Source organism: Peromyscus maniculatus, chromosome 3, assembly GCF_049852395.1.
Source record: "Peromyscus maniculatus bairdii isolate BWxNUB_F1_BW_parent chromosome 3, HU_Pman_BW_mat_3.1, whole genome shotgun sequence".
Taxonomy (NCBI): domain Eukaryota; kingdom Metazoa; phylum Chordata; class Mammalia; order Rodentia; family Cricetidae; genus Peromyscus; species Peromyscus maniculatus.
Genome location: NC_134854.1, coordinates 168,231,907 through 168,254,606, shown reverse-complemented (window position 1 = coordinate 168,254,606; position 22,700 = coordinate 168,231,907). Strand labels below are relative to the sequence as shown.

The 22,700-nt window shown below is 43.3% G+C and overlaps 1 pseudogene; it reads left to right on the top strand.

Annotated features, from left to right (window-relative positions):
* The first annotated feature begins 8,809 nt into the window (after positions 1–8,809).
* Positions 8,810–9,652, top strand: LOC102923851 (COMM domain-containing protein 6 pseudogene; annotated as a pseudogene).
* Positions 9,653–22,700: the final 13,048 nt, after the last annotated feature.

The following is a 22,700-nucleotide window of genomic DNA, read 5'->3' as shown; positions in this document are numbered from 1 at the left end:
ATTTGTACATACAAGCAAGAGTTTGCCAAAACTAATCAGATAATTATACCCTAGGCAACCAGTTTGCAGGACAAGTAGAGCCATTTTATTTTCTTTGCTTCACATTTCAGCCTTAGTGAGAATTAGGTACTGAGTAAAATCTCAGCCTGGGTGGTGGTTTGTGTATAATTGCCCATGTTCACTAAAATGGGTTAGGAGTTTACGAGACTTGAGTTGTATTCTATGACACACTATGAAATGACCTCACACTGAAGCAGCTAACAGAGTCCCTGCACCACCTGAGACTGCCTCGCGCCCTCCTCCAGAAGATCCTGGGTCTCTTGGAAAAGTAGGTGAGGATCCTCATCTCCACACAGCATATTATTCTACCGTTAGATATGTGGCTTTTAACGTTGACTTGTATGTAGGCCAGGCTACCCCTAATACTTTAATAAAGAGAAGACTGGTTGAAACCTTTAATGTCCAATGCTCCTCTTGCTGCTTTTTAGAAATTTTTCTATATACTTCTAATGGGCTTTTAAAATATGTGTAGCCACCAGAAATAGCCGCTTTATTTTAAAAGCTTACTGTTAGGGCGTGTTGGCTAATCTGACATCAGGGAAAAGTCAGGCTCAAATTTCATGCTTTGGAAAGCAATAAAAATCAGCACCTGGAAAGTCCAGGGGTGCACTGTTATTTAAAGCAGGTGAGTGTCTGAAGGGACACAGTGCATCTGGGAAAGAAAATACAGGGTCTCAAAGGGCTGCTACTTTGCACAGGGCCCTTGCCATCAGAGAGCCAGCTTGATGGACCTCTGGTGTTCACTGTCATGAGGAGAAACATCACTGTCTATGGCTAGGATGGCAGGTCAAACCATTGCCTTCAAATCAAAGAACTCTCAACAACAGACCCTGTGTATTTATGATCTCGAAGGGCATGACTATAAATCTTTCCATGTTTAATTTTTTTCTTTGGCCAAGGTCTGGATCATAAAAAGAAATGCTGTATTCTATCAGAAAGACTGTTCCCAGGGCTGCAAAGTCCCTCTGGAGCAAATCCCCTGGACTAATTTCTGGACTTCAAGACACTTACTACACACCAACCATGATAACACTCTGAACAGAACACGGCAGCATTGGTGTCATCACCATCTGCAAGCAAAGGGCTAGTTCTGAAATCACATTGCCTAGGGAGGCAGCATCCCTGCCTCTTGGAGAGAGTTAAATTCTAGCTCCATTTTACCAATGTCATTGACTTAACTCTGGAGTGTGCATGGTATCACTCCCAACTCTGCCAAAGTCATGCCTCCCTATGCATTTTAAAAGTCCCTTCCTATCTCCAGTGTCCTCTCTCTTCTCTCTTCTCTCTTCTCTCTTCTCTCTTCTTTCTTCTCTCTTCTCTCTCTCTCTCTCTCTCTCTCTCTCTCTCTCTCTCTCTCTCTCTCATGCACACATACACATACTGCACAATTACATATGTCATTGTCATGGAAAACCTATTTCATAGACAGAGATATACTCCTATCAGTGAGAGATTGTATTTAAGGCAGATTCGAAGCTCACTGCAGCTGAGAAATCAGTGAGGATGCATGCTCCAACCTCCTGTCTCCACGCATATTGATTCTGAATGAGGATGGATGGGTTATTTATTCTGGGATGGGGTACCTTTTGACACTATTCAGTCTGCTACAAAATGACAAGGTGAGGCAAGCTTGTACCCAAGCCTCTTCTATATCCCCCCCTCAAAAAAAATTGACCTCAAGAAAAAGTTTTTCTTTAAAAGCGATTTAAAACAGATCATGTAGACTTTCTTCTTGATTAGATGTGAGAGCCCTCAGGAGAGGTGAAATGTTGGCATTCAGTTCTGTGTTTCTGAGCCTAGCAGACATGGAGGAGAGCCTGTCCATCACTCACTCATGCTGAGCTTTGGGTAGTTGGTTTGAGTCCCCGTCTCCCTAGTGCCTGTCATGCTCAAGGAGCCAGCAGATGCACTGTTATCACGTGCAGATAGAAAGCCTGCTCCAACTGACTCCCCCCACCCCCCAAGTGAAAAAAGTGTAAGGAGATGCAAGGAAAGTGAGATCCTGAGTAATGTCCTAGAAATGTTTTTGAGCATGAAAGGTCTTAAATGCCTGACATCTGTCTCTAGTCCCCCAAACTGTGTGTTTAAGACTCAGGGCATCGTCTAGCTCCATTTTCTCTCTTCCCCGCTCTTCTTCACACCATCTCTTTATTCTTCATCCAAACCCCTCATGGAGAGGGAGAACACTCATGATTTCTGTTTGACCCAAAGGATGAATCTGTCAAGTTTAGTTCCATTTTCTTAATAGTTGGAAATAAAATCACCAAACATCAGAGCCCGATACCTAGTTCCCCTTTACAACAGTAATTTTGAAAAAAAAAAAAAAGCCACACAGTGTGAACTCTAGTGATGGCTAAGCTGTGTACTTCAGAGGCTAGAGGCTCAGGCTTTCAATTAAGTATTTGGGGTGTGGGGAAGTGTGTGTGTGAGAGAGGGGGCGGAGGGAGGGAGAGGGAGAAACAGACAGACAGAGAGATTTGGATAAAATTCTAAGCCAGATGGTGAAGCTCTTATTTGTCATCATGGATTTTATTTATTTCTTTCAATTTCAATTTTGTGTTCATTTGATGTTTGAAAGAAATATGGATTACAGAATTTAAAAGAAGTGTGTTTACAATCAAAGATCAACATGACCTCAACTATAAATGAAACAGTCTGCTGAGGATGTTACATGGCTTAGGATCATCAAGGGCTCTAGAAAACAGTTGTGATTTCCCCCAGATCCATGCTTCCTATATTCTAGTTCAAACTCCAGGTGTTTTTGCAAGATGTTTCTTGCATACTTCTCCGAGTGATGTAGGAAGCCACATCATTAAACCTTTTTAAATGACATTATTATGCCCAGCTAATTAGAGCATCCTATTTCAGAAAATGTTTTTAGTATGATACTTGTTTTCTGATATATTAGCTATTATTAATTAGTGAAAAGGAAAAAAAGCAAAAGAGAGAGACCTTAGACACAATGACAGCATAACTGAATGATCATGGTTCAAAAGCCTGACGGATGTTAATCTGACGTGAGCTGGAGCTGAGTCTGAGAAATTATCGGACTTATTTTCTTTTGTAAAAGGGGAATTTGTACTGAAATTGTTCCACAGCTTTAATTCAGGGGCCGCCAAACTTTTATTAAATTTATCAGTAAGTAGAGACTCTAGCCTACCTGATGCCCATTCTCCAAGTCTAGGAGCCTTGTCATTGGGGCCCTGTGTCCTGGTGGCTTCCTCCTTCACTGCAGCCTCCCTTCACCCATCCCTTCAGGCCCTTTTGCACACACAGGGTCTCCTGTGGCAGCACCACCGAATTCATCTCTCTGAAGCATTGTTTTCACAATTTCATTTGGCTAATGACTTCAGAAGCAACAACGGCTGCCTCTGCATCGTAGTTTGAGTGGCACAACTGTGCTCTTCAAAACTTCAAGCACAGAAAGACAAATGGGGCTTAGAGAGAGCTACATCCCGATGGCTAAGCAAGGGGCTGTCTTTGTCTCACAGACTTGAGTACATTCTCTTCATCAGACTGCCCAGCAGGCTCTGGAGGATTGATTCATTCCAACAACATAGACAGGCAGTTTATGAACCAGGACACTAAATTATTAATTTTCAATGGGCTAACCACCGCCAGGGCTGAGAACAGGATTGACCGTCAAATCTGAACCAGGCACTCCCTTCCTGGTGAGTAGGTCCCCTCCGACACCAGACTGTTTATCAGAGGGTGTGTGGGAGAACAGAACTGGAAAAAGGAAATTGATTGTTGCCAGAAGGAAATATGTGTCATGCTCACACAGCCAGAGCTGACCTCCTCCACCCAAGGACAGCTCAGAGGAGGGGGCAGCTACAATCTTTTGAACCAAACTCCAGGCCCTGGGAGTGAGGTTCCTCTATGCATTCATCCATCTGTGTTTATTTCCTATACTTAAAGTGCACAGACACCAGTACACACTCATACACATACTTACATTCATAAACTCACAAACACACACACTCTCTCTGTCTCTCTGTCTCTCTGTCTCTGTCTCTCTCTCTCTTTGTCTCTCTCTCTCTCACACACACACATACACACACACACACACACACACACACACACACACACACACACACACATTTCCATACTGGGCAATTCTACTATCCTTTTGTGGCTGTTGCTTTTCAGTCTTTGGCATTTCAGGCTCCCTCTCTAAAGGAGTGAGGTTTCACAAATAAAGTGTTTTTACATTGCTATATATTAAAAGATAAAATTATGTAAATTCTAACTATTTACCTCTTCTTGACTGTTTGTGCCTACTTCATGGATTGTGACTTCATGAACCTGTCTCTAAATATTCAGACTTATCTGTCGTTCAGCATCGCTGTCATCAAAGAACCTGAATCCACCTTGCTATTATCAAACCTTTATGCTTCTGATAGAACCAACATATTCACTAGGCATTCTACTAAGAATACATACTTTTTTAGACACAATAGGAATTAGGAGAGAAAACATTAAACTAGGAGAAAAAACATTAGGCCAAGGCCTTGCTCTTCTGGATGAAGTGTTGGAAGTATTACATGAATAATTGCAATGTGATTTTCTAAAACCTAGGATCAAAAGTAGTCACTACACATGGAGGGAATGCCAAGCAGAGTGTGGTTCACTTCATCCAGAGGGGCCTGTCTCAGGGTTCACAAAAGAGGTGACACCAAAGTCTGACCTTCCAACTGTGAGCCTATGATGCCACACAGAAAGGAGAAATGAAGGTTTCGAATAAAATTAAGCTCACCTGCAGCCAGCCTTGCCATGGGGATGCTGCCCTGGGCTTTCTGAGTAACCCAGCCTCACTAGAAGGGTCCTACAGTGAGAGAAGGATGCAGAAGCATCATCCATCCAAGGAAGACTCAGGTTGCTGAACTCAAATAGGAAAGGGAACCAAGAGCCAAGGAATGTGGGAAACTTCTAGAAGGGGGAAAAAGGAAACAAACCCTCTCTCCAGAAAAAAACGCAGTCCTGATGTTAGCCAGAGCCAACTGTAGTCCAGTTGTTTCAGATTTCTGACTCCTACAGTGTTAAGATAATACTTCTAGGTTTGGATAAATTACTGGGTGTGTGGTTCTGGGTTGCAGAAGCTGGGGAAACTAAATCAGAGTGAAGACTCCAGCAGAAGGAAAGGCTGAGGAGAGTCAGGGCCACTGGTTTGGCTGACAAGTGCAGCCTACGCATGCTTTCAAGGGCTTTCCATGCCTCACACTGTAAGAGAGAGGGTCTTTTGAGCAGTAAATGACAACTATAAAGCTATTGGTAAAAGCTATGATATGGGGTAGAAAGGGTGCTTTGTACAAATGTGTTAAAGATAGTATTGCTTCAAACTCTAACACAGAGCCAACATAACAGTGCATACCAATAATCTCTTCACTTGGGAGGTAGAAGCAGGATCATCGGGAGTCCAAGGCCAGCTCCAGCTACATGTAGTGGGCTACATAAGAAAACAAAACAAGAGATTGGGGATTTAGCTCAGTGGTAGAGCGCTTACCTAGCAAGCACAAGGCCCTGGGTTCGGTCCTCAGCTCCCCGCCCCCCAAAAAGAAAACAAAACAAAATTTCTACAACATAAGAACTGATGCTGTAAAAAGTCCCTTCTTTGCCTACATGTCCACTGCCACCTTCTTGTTGGCTTTTGTTTCTTTGGTGTGTGTGCGTCTGTGTTTGTGTGTGTTGTGTGTATGTGAGTTGTCTGTGTATGCTTGCATATGTGTGAATCCCTTTATGTGTGCACAACTGTGTGTAGGTGTGCATATATGTTATTGCACACAAGTAGAGGTTTGAGGATAACTTCATGTGTCATCTTCAGGAACATCCTTTGAGACAGGGCTCTCACGGGCCTAGAGCTGACCAATTAGCTTAGACTGGCCAGAAAGCTTTAGGGAAGCCTCTACTTCCCCAGTTCCAGCATTCCAGGCACACAGCACCCACACCTGGCTTTCTACATGGGTTTTGGAGATGGAACTCAGGTGAGGCAAGCTCTTTACTGCCTGAGCTATCTCCCTGGGTCAGATTTTGCTTGGTGTTTAATACAGGATTTCATTTTGAAGCCAGAGTGCAGGCTGACTTTGAGTTTGACATCTCCTGCCTCAGCCTGGGTGCTGGCATAACAGGCATGGGCCACCACCCCCTGCCACAGCAGCACCTTGACATCTTCTCCAAGATGCCTCAGGTCAGCTGGCCTAGCAAATGAGAAAGGACAGACCCTGTCTCAAACAAAGAGGAAGGTGAGGATTGACACCCAAGTTTGTCCTTTGGCCTTCGTAAGTGCATGATGTGCATACACACGAACACACACATATGGATACACACACACACACACACACACACACACACAAAATTTAAAGTTATCAAAAAGTGTACATCAAAGGAGGGGAATAAACAGTGAGTATAAGAAATGTTTAGAGTTTGTTGCGATGAAAGCTATTTTCTCCCTTACATTAGTGACATTTAAGGAGCTATCCGTATAGATTCTTCTGCCACTTCCCCATTCCTGTGTGCCATGGTCCCAGATGACTTCTCAAGCCCTGGGTACCCTAACTATGCTACAACCATCAGGAAGAAGAAAGATCTTCAGCAGAAACTTACAGAAAGGTGCATCCGACACTGCTGCCTGTATCCCATTAGTAAACAAGGGAAAATGTGGTCCACACACTCAATGACGCTAAGCAACTGGAAGTCAGACCTGTGGACCAACGTGAATGTCCCCAAAGGCTCATGTGTTGAAGGTCTGGTCCCCATCTGGTGGTACTGTTGATGTGTGTGCTCCTTTCCTTAGTGGGCTGTTAGGCAGTGCAGCCTGGTGAGAGGAGCTGTACCAGGTGGGACGCGCCTTTGCAGGGCGTGCGTTTCCCGGGCTCTTTCCTGTCTGTCTTTCTGCTTCTGTGTGGTGAGCAGTTCTGCCCTGCCACACCCCTCCATTATGATGCTCTACCTCACCACAGACTGCAAAACATGGGGCCAAGCGACCGTGGTCAGAAATTGCTTCTGGGTATTTGTCACAGAGGGAAATGGTTAATTGTTAGTTTTTTAAGAAGAGCAGGGTAGGAACTGGAGGCAGACAAGGAGGCTTTGACATGCACATCACAGATGTGTGCACACTTCACCTACTGTCTCACTCCTGTCCCAGCATAGCACAGACACTGGAGAAGCTTGCTGAGACACACTGTCCCAGGACAGCACTCAGGAGGCCACAGCGTCCAGTGAGGGCAGCCGGGCTGCAACAGCATTTTATTCCCAAACTGGGGGTTGGCCAGGTTTGCCCGAGGACCATGTTCTGACCAGTGTCCTCATGTTCTGAGCCTCATGAAAACAGGGGTGCTGTTACTCCACACTATGCTCCAGGCCTTGGGGTGTAGCTGTGATTCTTTTAGAAGTTGAGGAAAAATAGGATTCTTACACTAAAGTTCATTCAGAGAAAGAAAAAGAACTTAGATGAGGTTTAAGAGACAAGGCAATGTTCAAGATGAACGGAAAAGAATCAAGGATGGAAGAGTGTGTCTGTATGTATACACACAGATGTGTATATGTATATACATACGTGTATATGTGTATATGTACATTGTATACATCTGTATATGTGAATATATGTGTGTATGTGCACATGTATATATGTACAATATATGCATGTGTAAACTGTGTATATTTATGTGTGTGTATATGTGTATATGTGCCTGTGTTCATATGCATGTGTGCATATGTATTAATGTGTGCATATATATGATATGTATGTGTTCACATGTATTGTGCTGTTGGTGTATGCATATATGTGTATGTGCATGTGTTCATATATATGTGTGTGTACTTGTGTGCATGCATGTGTACGTATATGTATATGTGTATGCATATGTGTGCATATGTGTGTGTGTGTGTGTGTGTGTGTGTGTGTATGCATGTGAGTGTATGTGATGATGGTGAGAGTAGTGGGTAGGGAAGATCTGAGGGAATAATCAGGAAAGAAAAATCACATGACTCTAGAATGGTCCTAGGTCTCTGCACTTACTAACAAATGTGTTCTTCTGGATTCTTTTCAACAAGGGGAGGTCCCAGGAATGGGCTGTTCTCCACACAGAGATGTGCTAACTGGGCTCCAGGTCGGGGAGGTCTGTCCTCAGTCAGTGGTTCTGTCCTGTTGGGGTCACCCTTCATCCCACTCACCTAGGGAAGGTCTTATGTGCATTCCCTGGACACCCACAATCGGACAGAGCAGAACACTGGTGAGGAGGAAACAGTTTCCATTTATTTTGCTTTCAGAAAGGCACTTGCAGCCTCAGCCAGAGCTGTGCTAAATCAAAAAAACCATAGTGCAAAAACCTAACCCCTTTAAATGATAACCGACGGCATATTGTTTTCATAAAGTGACTTTATGTTTCCACTCAAGGCAGAGTCTCTAGCACTTCCCGTGGCCTGAACCTTCCTACAGAACCTTCCCAGGAAAGACACCAAGGAAAATAGGGAACTTTTTTTTTTATATATTTCATTTTCCCTTTTTAACGGAGCTTCTATATTTATTTTTCTGACCTTTTATAAAAGATTTTATTTTTAACTACACAGATATGTCTGTGTATGGGTCTGTGCATGTAAGAACAGTCGCCCTCTGAGGCCAGAATAAGGCACTGGATAGCCAGGAGCAGGAGTTACAGGCAATTTTGAGCCACTGGATGTGGGTACCAGGAACCTAACTCAAGTCCCGGGAAGAGCAGTACACATGCCTTTAAGAACAGAGGCATCGGTGTCTGCGGGTTCCGCTCTGGCTATGGAGGAGTCTCCGATCAGGGAACCGGTGCTGGACGCCAAATCAGAGGTCACCTGCCAGCTTATAGATTTTCAGTGGAAACTGGGCATGGCTGTGAGCTCTGACAGCTGCAGATCCCTCAAGTATCCGTATGTGGCAGTGATGCTGAAAGTAGCCGATCATTCTGGCCAAGTGAAGAGCAAGGCCATCGAAATGACAATCCCACAGTTTCAGAATTTCTACAGACAGTTCAAGGAAATTGCTGCTGTAATGGAAACTGTGTGAGAACTGACTTATGATTCTAAAGTAATGGACTCTACTTTCCAAAAAGAACTGCATCTGGATCAAAGGATATTTATACACAAAAACTGCACTTCTGGGGCTGGAGAGATGGCTCAGAGGTTAAGAGAAATGGTTGCTTTGCCAGAGGATCCAGGTTTAATTCCCAGTACCCACGTGGCAGCTCACAACTGTCTGTAACTCCAGTACCAGGGGACCCTACACCCTCCCACAGACATCTGTGCAGGTATAATTTTTATACCAATGGTATAAAATAAAAAAATTAAAGAATTTCACTTTCTAATTTTTTCCCAATTGTTAAAAAAATTTGTTAAATTCAAATTATTTTAGTGGTGACCAAAGCTTTGCCTTTTTAATGAGCTAAAAGTGTCTGTGTTGAACACTAATGTGTGTATATGTAATTATATCTTTTTTTTTGTAATTATATCTTAACAAATGAGTAAATAATATTCTTAAATGCAGCACAGCTTTGTATATCAGGAGAAAAATTTCAAATCTTATTGATAACAGATCTAACTTTATGAATAAAATCTTGTCTGGAACTTATATGAAGTTAGGAAAGTTGTCATTGTTTTAAGCTGCTTTAAAAATTCAGTTTTATAATATTTTCTTTGAAATAATTAAAGGAATTACTTGAAAGAAAAAAAAAAAAAAAAAAAAAAAAAAAAGAACAGAGGCATCTCTCTTGCTACTCCTAACCATTCTGAAGCCTCAGAAATAAGAACCTTCAAACAACAGTCAGTGGTAAACCAGCAGAAACTTCTTCATACCCAAAGCCGTTGCCAGTTCCCAGTGACTTCAAGGCGCCTGGCTGTGTGCTTTGGATACTGTATTGCTTTGTCACCCACCTTTCCTCCGGAGCAATTCATTACACAACTAAGGGAAGAAGGCGAATCTAAAGGTCTGCAAATCCATTAGGAGACTGGAAGGTAGCGGAAAGGAAGGGTGTGTGGTGGCTAGCTAATCAAGACAGTGATGGGAAAACCAGCAGCTTAGATGGGAAGTGCTCATTGATTTGTTTAAATAGCCTTGTGCTTGCTTACCTGCCTGCTCCTGCAAGTATTTGTTTGTCCTGATGCTGCAGAACTACAAAGGTTGCTCTCAAGGTTTTATGCAATTGAAGGAGGAGAAACCTGGAATCTCATCAAGCAAATTGTTTCAAGAATTTTCTTGACTTTCCTGGGTTCCTAGAGAAGCAATAGAGCAGGACCCAGTACCCAAAACAGAGAGTACCCAAAATAGTTGTGTAAATGTTACTCAACATGATGGCTTTCTCCATCAGCGATGTACTCCTCGGTTCTTTTTGTGCCTCTACACAGAGGTCTTTCACACTGGGGCCTTGAACTGACCTTGATGAAGAGGAAAACGCCTTCTGTCTGGAGGCAAAGCACGCTAGCAAGGCACTTGGGAACTTCCAAGCTCCCTGCCTCACATCTGCCCAGATGTGAGGGTTAATCTTCATCTTCAACTTGAGTGGCTTTGGAATCCCCTGGCATACACGGTGTGAGTGTGTCTATGGAGTGTTTCCAGAAAGATTTAACAAGGGAAGGGAGACCCACCCAGAGTGTGGGCGGCACCATCCCGTAAGCTGGGGTCCTGGACTGAATAAAAAGGAGAGAGTAAGCGCCATTATTTCTCTCTTCTTTCTCTACTCTCCCCTCTCCCTCCGGCCCACCTTCCCTACTGTGTACTAAACCCTTACTGTAAACCCTTATTACCCAGGTTGCCCCGCGGAGTGTTTGTCAGAGCGATAGGTAATACAGACACTGGGCCACAGGAACTACGTACCTGGTTGGCGAAGGAAATGGAAAAACTATTAAACACAGAAGCATGTCTTCTTCCTTCTGAACACAATGAGTCTGCAGGGAGGAAGTGTTTAGGTTAAGGATGCTTGAGCTTGGCACTTGCTTGCATTTATAAGTCAGGACCTCTGATCTAACTCTTCCTCGTGAAAAGAGGTATTTTTTCTACATTCAACGTCTGTGTTTTATTCCTTAACTGAATCCAAGTCTAGATATGAGAAAGATGTTCATTGTCTAGTCCCCCTTACCCTCCTCTCAGTGTCTGCGCCAACAGACCATGATTTCTAGAAAAGATGGGAATGGAATTTGCATATAAAAACAAAACCAAGTGATGCTTGGACGTGTTTGACAGAGCCGGATGCCAGCTCTGATCTTGGAGTTTAACAAAGGGTAAGCAGGCCCTTGACCTTGGCCATTGCTTTCATTCTTCTGAAGTTTCTCTTCAGATCAGTTCCCTATTCTAGCCGACTGGACTCAGCAAACTGTAGCCTATGGGCCAAATATGTTCTTTTGTCTGGTTTTATTATTTTTTATCTTATTGTCACACATCTGTTAGAAGGTAAATCGAGGCACAATAAAAATTTAAAGAGTGTTTTTGAGCAAACAATGATTCGTGGGTTGGGCATCTCCAAACCATACGTGGTTTGGGGACTCCGCTGAAGAAGCTCAATAGAAAGGCTTTTATAGAGAGAATGTGGATAGAATACAAAGAAAATGTCTGGTTACAGTTGTAAAGCTGTCTTATTTGGTCTACCCCACTATAAACTTGCTGGTTATATAACTGAGTTTATTGGCTACTTCCAATTGGTCGAGCTTAATTCTGTTTTTCTTTTAATATAGAGTTTTACAAGAAACAGCTCAAGTCAAGTTTCACTCCTGTTTGCAAGTCAAGCCAGGTTGCAGACATCCACGAAGCCTGAACGGCCTCGTCTGTACGGGGAATTTTCAAGGCCTCGTCTAGATTTTAATTTACTCTAACATAGGCCTGCTCCTTCCACAGAAGTCATGTATGACGCTTTTGTGTTTCTGCAGCTGAGCTGAGCCCTAAAGAAGCAGAATGGAGAAGGAGGGGGATTTACTGAATTGGTTTATATATGGGGGCTGGGTAGTTGAGAAGCAACCACCTGCACACCACAGAGGCTGAGAACTCAGGAGTAATTCTGTCCATGGGGCTGGATTTCCCAGTAGTCTTGATCTAGTGCTGGAAACCTAGAGTTCACTGAGTCTGAGCCCACACCAAAAGGCAGGAGAAGATGGAGTCTTACGCCAGTGGAGGATGGTGGTGGCAGCGATGGGATGAGATGTGTTCACTTAGAGAGACGAAGTGAAGGCAGGCAAGTGGTACTGCTTTCTCTTCAGGCCTCTTCTGGGCTGCCTTTTGGAAGGCAGGCCATTTCTCCTCAGACAGTCCTCTCTGGAAATGCCTCAGAGGCATCCTAGGTCAATTCCGCATCATGTCAATCAATGCTGGAGATTAGCTATCATGAGCACTGGGCCCCCACAGAAGTAAATGTTTTCTGTCTGGAACTATTTACTGACCTACTCATTATTAGGCTCATTGGCCCAGTGCCCTCTGTTGTATCATGAGCAAAATCTATTGACTGTCAAGAGATATTGCATCTGGAATTGGCAGTATTGACTATCTGGGGACAAGGCAGAACTGCTCCAGAAGCCAGATAACTTCTCTACGTTGGATACACCATGCAACAATTCTATTTGGGAGCCTTAGGAATCCATGGTGAAGGTTATTCACAGGAAATCAGATGACTTCATTGTGAAACAACAGGAACTGAAGGCCCTGCTGCGTGTTCACAAGTCACAACCTGCACTGGACAAGACATCAGGGTGTGATGACCAAAATCCTCACATAAAGCCACCAGACTGCCATGTGACACCACTCCCCTCGGGGAGATGGAAATACTGCAGGAGACGGCAGATCGTCAGACTTGAGCATTTTAAGAAAAAAAAATTGAAGCCTGAAAAAGGGGTGAAAGGCTAAAATATATTCCATTTCTGTGCTTTGAGGGGTTTCTGGAAAGGAAAGGCAAGATTTCATAGTTTTAGGTGAAAGAAGGAGCCACAAAAATGCTACCAAGGAAGAAGAGAACTGACGGTTTTTGCTGAGGGAGAGCAGGGACTCCAGGCGGACTCCTGACTCCTGACTGATGCTGGGGAAGGGAAAGCAGCCGTGCTAGGCCAGCTGGAGCCAGAATCCACGTCCTGCAGAGCAGGAGGCCTCTCTCCACATGGGTAGCGTGTGTTGGAGGCGCGTGCTGAACACCTCCACTGACCTGAGAGGAGGACCACAGGCACCTCCCCAGAGTAGGAGGAGTTCCTTTGAGTGGTACTACTCTGAGCTAAGGTCTCCCTGACAACAGTCTGGTCTACACAATCATGTCTTATTTAACTTTCCTGCTGTTGTGACAAAACACCCTGACAGAGCAACTTAGGGCAGAAAGAGTTCGTTCCGGTTGAGAGTTCAGGCGGATTTCAAAGTCCCTCTTAGACAGGAAGGCATGGGGCCTGGTGGCAGGAGTGGCAGGAAGTGGGGGAGAGCTAACAACTGCCAGGCCTTCCCCTAGTGACTGACTTCCTCGAGCAAGGCCCCTCCTCCTAAGGGTTCAGCAACCTTCCCAAACAGCATCACCAGCTCAGGATCGAGTGTTCACACTCATGAGCCTATGAGAGACATTCCACAATACATTAAAACCACAATATAAATCAATGTCCAGCCTAGGTGTAGGTCATGTTACATATCATATGGTGGTGGCCAGGCCTGGCCAAAGAGGGAGCAGCCTGGATAACTCAGGGATGTCCACAGAACTGGAACATTTACCTTTCTAACTATGACACTTTAAGCCCAAAGAGTTGGATTTATATTTAATTTTCAGCACATACACATATGAACAAATTTTTACATTGTCTCAGATTTAGTTGCTTTATTTAGAAGAGAAAAGTTCCTTATAAGGTCCTTGTTGAGATTAAATATAAAACTACATGAAAATGCCATGTATAAATGTTTTAACACGTATAAAACACTCAGCAATCACTAAATGCCATTCCTTTTGTCTTTCTGACAATAAAAGAAAAAAAACCCTCAAAGCCACAAACCTGGATTTCATCAAAAAATGTGTCCTTAAAGGTCACAGCCCTCTCCCGGTCCCACATCCCTTCATTAAAACCAGAAATGAAAGACCAAAGCAAGCCACAACTGTAGAAACCCCTATATATAACACAGCTTTAACCAGACTTCACAATAAACATTTTAAAGTCCATGAACTTAAACAAAAGACAAAGTGACGGCAATGTACGTGAAAACCAAGAACTCAGCCTGGCCCAAGCGCCGGGAGGATTCGGCTGAATGAATCACAGAACGGGGAATGAAATGTGTGTTCTCTGGTTACACAACACACCCTCCACCCTCTGAATCAGAGCAGCAAATGGCCCCAAAAAAGGTAAGGTAAACTTTGCCTGCCCCCAGGCCGGGGATGCATGCTTCCAGGGAAGGCCAGAGCTCATCTGAGGTGCTCAGGCCAGTGTGTCAGGAGGCAGAGACAGTGCCATGCTTTCTCTGTTCTGACACAATCAATACCATCCCTTCTTACCTCTGATTGGAAATTTGAGACTCCTAGACATAACTTTAGGAAGCCGAGAGGAGGCCATGGGTGCAGATTTGTGTTCTAGGATAATTTTAGCCATCTAATAAAAGATTTTCAAGAAGGAACAGGAACAAGCATGCCAGGTCCGAGGTATTATTTTCTTCTTTCCCTTTTATTGTCTACTGGACAAGGTCTTACGTGTTCCATGCCATGCTGTAATTCATCATGTAACCTGAGCAATAGGATTGCAGGCATGTGATACTATGCCCAGTTTATACAATGCTGGGTATTGAACCCAGGGATTCATACATGCTAGGTAAGTACTCTACCAACTGAGCCATATTCTCAGCCCCCATGTGCTGTCTGAATCCTAGCTTAGTCATAAAACTAGACAGCCGGGATAGAAACGATTCTACTTAAGACTTTCAGATTAAGGATAAACATATGCACACACACACACACACACACACACACACACACACACACACACACAGACTACTGAGCAAGTAGCGAGAGCCAACTTTACTGTCAGGACCTTGGAGAGATGAAAATGGACACACACTCCAAAGCTCTCACCTCTGACAACATCTACTTCAGTTCCAGAATTCAGTCTTATCTATGCCAGCCCTCTCCTTCTGCAGATCTGTGAGCTAAAACAGAAAAGCCACCTGTTTCCCAAGCCCTCTCATTTGCTGAATAATTAGATAAAATAGGATTGTGCTGGAGACCATGTCATTCAATAAGGTGAAAGGAGGTGAAAGGTCACTGCTCCAGAACAAGGGTGTGGGTTAAGTTCAAGGCCATAGAACACTTCAGGCTCTCGGTTCTGCCCCCAAGTCATCCTGCTTTGCCATGAAAGGTTGCCCAGGTTTGAGCCTGAGTAATATTTATTAGCTTATTTCCCGATAGTAAAACAGAGCCTAGTTGGCCCTAGAACACCAGCCCCCTTCTCTCCTGGCTTAAGAACTGTGTGTGGCAACCAGGAACGAAGGGTGGTCTGCAGCTAACAACCACAAAGAAACTGAAGCCCTCCATCCTACAATCACAAGGAACAGAATTATGCCAACAACAGAGTATGCTTGGAAGCTGGCCCTCCCAGCTGAGTCTATGAGTGCACAGGCTCCGCCGACATTTGATTGGAGCCATGTGAGACCCATCTCAGCAGTATCTGTTTTCATAACATGCAGAAAATGTGAGATAATAAACGGGTGTGTTGTTTGAAGCAACAAGAGTTACAGTAACATTGCCATGGTGGTGGGAACAGACACAGATAGGATTATCAAATCAAATCTGACAGCTGTGTGTGAAACTCTCCTTGCATCTCATTTCAGACCCAGATCCACTTTCCTGTGTGCAGAGATTATTTTGAAACAAATTTTATATATCATGTAATTTTCATGCATAGATGATTTTAGTATGTCTTGGAAATGTACAAGCCCTTTTATATGACAGTGGTATGGCATTACCATACCTGATTAGTGAAATGTCATCTTTAATTTCTTCAAACATTCATTGTTCCAGTGTCCCTAATTATCTCTTAAACATTATTCTATGATTATTGGTTTTAGAGTTACTATCACTGTGATGAAACACCATGACCAATAACAACTTGGAGAGGAAAGGGTTTATTTGGCTTATATATCCCGAGTCATAGTCCATGAGGAAAGCCAAGGCAGGAACTCAACCACACAGGAACCTAGAGGCAGGAGCTGATGCAGAGACCGTAGAGGAGTGTTGTTTATTGGCTTGCTCTTCATGGCTAACTCACCCTGCCTTCTTATAAAACCAAGGACCACCAGCTTAGGTGGCACCATCCACAATGGTCTGCCTCTCCATCAAACACTAATTAAGAAAATGCCCTACAGGCTTGCCTGCAGCCTGATCTTATGAAGGCATTGTCTCATTTGAGGTTCCCTCATCTCAGATGACTCTAGCCAGCACATTCATTATTGCTTTGAATCAAAATTCTAATGAGGTCAGATAGGAGCCTAGCCCAAGACAGGCCTTGATATGCTAATGAACTAACCTCAAGGTGGTGTTGATATACTAGTCAACCAGTCCTAAGCTGTGAGCCTTAATAGCCAAGGTTACCACTCAATGAAATGATACAAAAATGGGAACTTTGGGAACGGCCTCTAGGATGGCGCTCACACACTCACACAGATTCTCTAGCCTCTGTGTTGATACTCTTCAGCAAGAGGGCTTGGGATTTTTGAATGGCCATAGTCTCAGTGACCTTTGAATTTCTGGCACTATCACAGGCCCTCTGGTCAGTGCTAGCCACTGGCCTCTGCTTTCAAGGACCTCCTGGACCTCCATTAGTGGCAACCTCCGAGCCTATCACAGCTGAAGAACTTCATGGTGGGCACAGATCACACTTGCTGCTTCATTTCTGCCCAGACACCCATTTCATGCTTGCTGAGATATCTGTTTAATTTTTATATTAGCATGATAGCATAAGGGATGTCTATGTGAATAAACTGAGCTTATTTGAAAGACAAATCGTTTGTGAACATCTTAAATAACGAGCATTGTCCCGCCCATGTTCCATGCTCTCTCCATTAAGGATCTTGTAAATTCAGAGACCCACTCCTAGACACATGACAGGCTAAGTGGGAATGGCTAACAATAAACAGAGACCTTGAAATAACCCAGAGAACATGGAGGATGTCACCTCGAGCCTGGTAGTCCTGAAGCTGAAGTCAATGCCCTCAGCAGAAAGAGTGAGCAGGGGTCAGGACAATGGAAAGAAGAGCAGAGTTTCCAAACAGAAATGCCATTTAGCCTTGTTTTAGTTTTAGTTTTACTGGAAAGGGAGACTGAAGTTGTAAAGGCGACCTAGTTCTAGCTGAGGTTTAAGTGACCATAAGAGGTCTGAAGGAAGAGGAAGAAAGTGATGTATGTATCTCACAACAATTAAAAAAGAAAAGGTCATGAATTTGAGAGGGGGTGCATGTGAGGGATTGTGAGTAGAATGATGTAATTATATTCTAATTTAAATTTTTTTAAATTTAAAGAGATGAAAACATTTGGAGAGGAAACGTTACATTCCCAGAGAATATTGTAGCTCTCCAAGAAAAATGATGAGAGATTACATTAATATCTCTCTCTCTCTCTCTCTCTCTCTCTCTCTCTCTCTCTCTCTCTCTCTCTCTCACACACACACACACACACACACACACACACACACACTCTGTCTCACACACACAAACACACATACACACACTATCTCACATACATGCACATACACATACACAAACATGCATACATGAACCATACACATACTCTCTCTTTCTCCACACACCCCCAGGAACACAAAAGGAGGAGATCCCATTTAAGAATTGTACGTAGCAAAATTTTAAATTCCCTTAGTTAATACAAGTATTCCCATCTACAGATTCAAAAGAGTCCTGAGTTTTTTGTACCATTATGGATGGCACTGAGAAGTGGGTTGAGAAAAGTACATGGTGAGTCACATAAAAGTGAATTTTAGATTCCCCTGTGTTCAGGGCGCCATGTGTTTGTGCACTCTAAGGCAAGTCCTTCACCACTGAGCTGTAGACCCCCAGCCTAGGCTCTTGTATTTTTTTTAACTTGACAAAACAGAAAGTGTGGAAGCTTCCAGGAAGAAAATAAATTACAAAACAATTTTTATGTGATGAAGTCATCATTAATAGTGAAGACAAGAGAAAGTTATGCTCATATTTGAGGGATTAAAAATGTGTGCCTCTTCTCAAGGTAATGATGTGAGCATTTGCTATGGTAAAGAAGAAGAATAATCAAAACCAAGAACAAATGTCAGCTAGGTAGTGACTTCTGTCATCATTGCATGTGCTAAGCAAGTGGCAGGAGAATGACATGTTTGAGGGCCAGCTCAGGCAACGTGGTGACATTCATCTCCACTCCCACCTCAGTCCCACTCCTAAGGAACAGAACTGTCACAGTACAAGTGACCTTTATATAGTGGCAGCCATGTTTATCAGAAACTCAGGGTTAGTGAAACCCATCTCTAATCTCACCCCCATCGCTAAAGAGCAGAATTGTCCTGGTACAGTGACCTTTATATAATGATAATCATGTTTATTAGAATCCCAGGGTGAGTGAGAAAAGTCATTGAAATGCAAAACTAGAATGTGAGTTCTGTCTCTGTAAGACGCTACTCATGAAGATAATTTAGAAGCACTGGCACTCACAGCGATGAGCCCTCAGTGAGGCAGAGGACTTTCTGCCCTGGCCTACGTGAATGCTGGCTAAGATCTCTAGCCTTTCTGTTGCTGCTGCCAACAGCCGCAGTGTGCCTGATGCCTTGTTCATATTCCTATCAGCATGAGCAGCTACCACTGTGATGATAACTTAACCCATTAAGAAAAAACAGATCAGTGCAGTGTCTTGTTTTGTTTTGTTTCCATGAGGATGGACTATGTTTATGATCCAAAACATGTCTATGACCAAGTGTACTTTGTGAATTTAAAATGTTTCCCCCACAATGCTGCTTACAAAAAACAACACTCTGTAGAAAACCTTTCTGTCTAAAAGAAATGAAGGTCATCATGGAAACTAAACACAGCCGTGAGTTGTGAGTTAAGCATGAATAATAGATGTTGGCATGATTAGTAAGAATAACTATTTTATTTACTGAACATTTAGTGCTTATAGCTACAGAACACATTGATCTTGGATTTTCTAGGTCTTTTCCATGCTATTTCATTCAAGTAGCAATCCTATGAGGTCTCTGCCATCATTTTATACATGTAGAGATTAATCAAGTTGTACCATGGGGAAGGTTAACACCCCAAAAACCCAGGAACTCTGATCCTGAGACCACGTCCCCAGTGATCAGAAAGTTCCCTTGTAACAAAACTTAGAAATTGAAAAGCATGTAAGATTAAAATGCATATGCATTAAGCTCCAGTATAACCAGTGACATAATTTTTCTATTTCTACCTTGCAAATTTTGTCAGAAGAGTAAACAACTGTTGCTTTCCTAACAGTGAAATGAAGGAAACAGCTAGTGCAAATGAAGTAACTTCCCATTTGAGAATTGCACTGATGCCTGAAGATGTAGCTCAGTCAGCAGAGTTCTCTAACTTGTCACCCCCAACACAAGTAAATAGGTACACATTTTCTTTAGAACTATTACCACTAGAGTAGGTGGTGATATTAACAAGATAACAGACAACCTTCAAGCTCAAATCACACTTACATGCCATCAAGTAGTGGTTCAGTTTCTAGGACGAAAAAAACCATGGCGTGGTGGTGCACGCCTGTAATCCTAGCACTAGGTAGGTGAAGTTCAGCATCATCCTTGGCTACATAGAGAACCTGAGACCAATTTGGGCTACTTGAAATTGTGTTTCTGGTATTAACACATACATACCTAATATGTCAATGTCTACTATTGTGTATGTTTTGGAATGGTCTGGTATTTCCATCCTAACCTACTTGTACAGTAGACCAGCAACACCCAGAGGAGACCAGAGCCTGTAAGTACGCTCCAGTCCACAGTATCTGCTGAGGTATGGATGGTCACTCCCTCCTAGATCAGATGAGTGAACATCTGTGGTAAGACAGTGAACCCCCTTTTTAAGAATGATCGACAGAAGCCCAAGTGCATGCTCCTCCAGAGAGTAATTCAGATCTTTAATAGTGGAATCCATTGTGCTTGTCACACAAGGATCAAGGCAGCCATCTTTTCCTGGTGGCCTAGCTCAGGACTTCAGCCAGTTTAACTGACTGCTGTATCATCCTCTGCTTAAGTAACACTGCTTGGGGGACCCTGATGGCTTGAATCCCAGGGAAATCAAACCTGGAGTTAATAGAGAAAAATATTGACACACATAAGTGTACCCAAACTCAAAATCAGAAATTCCTACATCAGAAACTTCTCAAAAATAAAATTAACCTTTGGCTTGATCTGTTTGGGAGGCAACTGTGCGGTGGTGCCGGGTCCTGGGCTCGTTGCATGAGTTGGCAGTTTGAATCCTGGGACTTATGCAGGGACGCTTGGCTCGGTCTGGGAGGGGGGGGGAACTGGACCTGCCTGGACTGAGTCTACCAGGTTGATCCCGGCCCTCGGGGGAGGCTTTGCCCTGGAGGAGGTGGGAATGGGGGGTGGGCTGGGGGGAGGGGGAGGGGGGCAAGTTGGGGAGAACAGAGGAATCTGTGGCTATTATGTTGAACTGAATGGTGATGTAAAGTAAAAAAAAAATAAATAAATAAAATAAAATAAAATTAACCAGGGGGTCGGGTGAGAGTGCGGGCTAGGGAAATGGTTTGGTGGGTAAAATCTCTTGCTGTGTAAGCATGAAGACTTGAGTTCAGATATCCAACACCCATGTTAAAAGCCAGTATAGCCACACATCCTTATAATCACAGAGCTGGCGGTGGAAACAGAGATTCTGAAGCTGACTGGCTACCAGCCTAGCTGAAATAGCCAGTTCCAGATTCAGTGAGAGACAGTATCTCAGAGGAATAAGGTGGAGAGCAATGGAACAGTACACCTGTATCCTCCTCTGCCCTCTACAAGTACACACACACACACACACACACACACACACACACACACGTACACACACACACACACACACACACACACACACACACACACATCCCTTACCTCCATACACAAATAAATAGAACAATTTTTTTAACCAAATAATATTATCAATGAAGCAAATGATAATATTGGCCAAATAGCAAACAACAATATGAACCCTTAAGCTCAGATCACATAATGAAGTTCCTGGTTTTCGTATTAAGAACTTCAATGAATGAACTAATGTTGGGTGGTCACTGAGCACATATATGATTGAAGTAGTCATTTGTCTAGATCAAAAAGCAATGGAGAAGCAATCCAGAAGACATCACAGAGGAAAACTTCCTTGGTGTTGACCTCTTTACATCTACGAACTTATTTAAGACTAGAGACATGGGGCAGTACTTCTGAATTTTAGGGCGAGAGGGTGGCTAGTAGAGGTACTGAAAAGCACACTACAACTTACAAAGTAATATCAGGAAGCTAGAAGCCAACAACATCTGGGGAGGGGTGTTTGCTCATTTATGCTTCAGTTTGGTTTAGTCTGTTGTTTTTTTGGACAGGGTCCCACTCTATAGTTCAGGCTTGCCTTGACTTCACAAATAGTCCAGCCTGACCTTGAATTTGCAATCCCTTTCCTGGGTCTCTTGAGTGCTTGGATTGCAGGCATGCACCCTTACATTCAGCAAATAAACAACAAATTAAGGTAAAAGGCAGAAAGTTCTAAGTGACATAAGAGCCAAAAATATTATAATAAAGAGGCAGAATGGGAATTAGCCCCACAAATCAGAGTCTTACATAGGATCTAGGTTTTTTTTTAAGCCAAAATATATTAGAGAAACAAAGTCCAGATTTATGTTTATAAGGAATGCTCAACTCTAAGTGAGGTAAATATTAGGATCCTATAATACACTGAGGGATCCCATGTGAATGCAAACAAGAACAGCCCAACATGCCTTGTGCATCCTCTGTGGCTCACAGTTTCACAGAGTAGAATGCTGTGTGGGTCCTATAGCCAGAAGTTTTTCGGTCCCTTCCAACCCCACGGTCCCACAGTTGCTTATAAAATAATCATTCAGAGGCTTGTATTAGTTACAAACTGTATGGCCTATGGCTTCAGCTTCCTGCTACCTAGCTCTTTCATCTTAAATTAACCCATTCCTATTAATCTATATGTTGCTACATAGCCATGGCATTACCAGTCTGCTGGCATCTTGCTGCTCCTTGGGAGGCAACTGGTGTCTCCCTCCTCTCTGACCTTTCTGTATCTCTGCTTGGATTTCCCACCTGGCTGTAAGCTTTCTTGCCATAGGCCAAAACAGCTTTATTTATTATCCAATGGGAGCCACATATATTCACAGCATACAGAAAGACATCCCATAGCACTTTCCCTTTTCTGTCTAATCAAAAAGGAAGATTTTCTTGGGGCTGTATAGCCCAAGGTCATGGGCAGAGCAAATATCACTACACGGTTCTCTGTGACTCACAGCTTCACAGAGCAGAGACACCTGATCAGTCACAGGGAATAAAAATGAGAATAGACTGGGCCTGCTCTACATGCAGGCTGCTCTGAACTTTGGATCACTCTGTTTCATAAAGCAACAGTTCTAACCTGAGTTACTCCATCTGAAGTGTAAGTGACAAGTCAGAATGATTCT